The sequence below is a fragment of the Priapulus caudatus genome, unplaced genomic scaffold, assembly GCF_000485595.1.
Source record: "Priapulus caudatus unplaced genomic scaffold, Priapulus_caudatus-5.0.1 Scaffold2828, whole genome shotgun sequence".
In the NCBI taxonomy this organism is placed as follows: domain Eukaryota; kingdom Metazoa; phylum Priapulida; class Priapulimorpha; order Priapulimorphida; family Priapulidae; genus Priapulus; species Priapulus caudatus.
Window position 1 is genome coordinate 14401 of NW_014579889.1, and position 460 is coordinate 14860.

Below are 460 nucleotides of genomic sequence, written 5' to 3' on the forward strand. Positions count from 1 at the left end.
CACACCCACGCATGCACACCAACATGAGTGCATCGGAGCACCAACGCACGCACACCCACGCATGCACACCAACATGAGTGCATCGGAGCACCAACGCACGCAGCCACACGCACGCACACCCACGCATGCACACCAACATGAGTGCATCGGAGCACCCACGCACGCAGCCACACGCACGCACACCCACGCATGCACACCAACATGAGTGCATCGGAGCACCAACGCACACAGCTACACGCACGCACACCCACGCATGCACACCCACACATGTACACCAACATGAGTGCATCGGAGCACCAACGCACGCAGCCACACACACGCACACCCACGCATGCACACCAACATGAGTGCATCGGAGCACCAACGCACGCAGCTACACACACGCACACCCACGCATGCACACCAACATGAGTGCATCGGAGCACCAACGCACACAGCCACACGCACACGCACACAGCCA

General features: G+C 60.7%; 1 protein-coding gene across 1 annotated transcript in view; it reads right to left on the minus strand.

Annotated features, from left to right (window-relative positions):
• Window positions 1-460, minus strand: part of LOC106819101 (unhealthy ribosome biogenesis protein 2 homolog) — an 11921-nt gene that overhangs the window by 1763 nt on the left and 9698 nt on the right. The window lies entirely within an intron of this gene.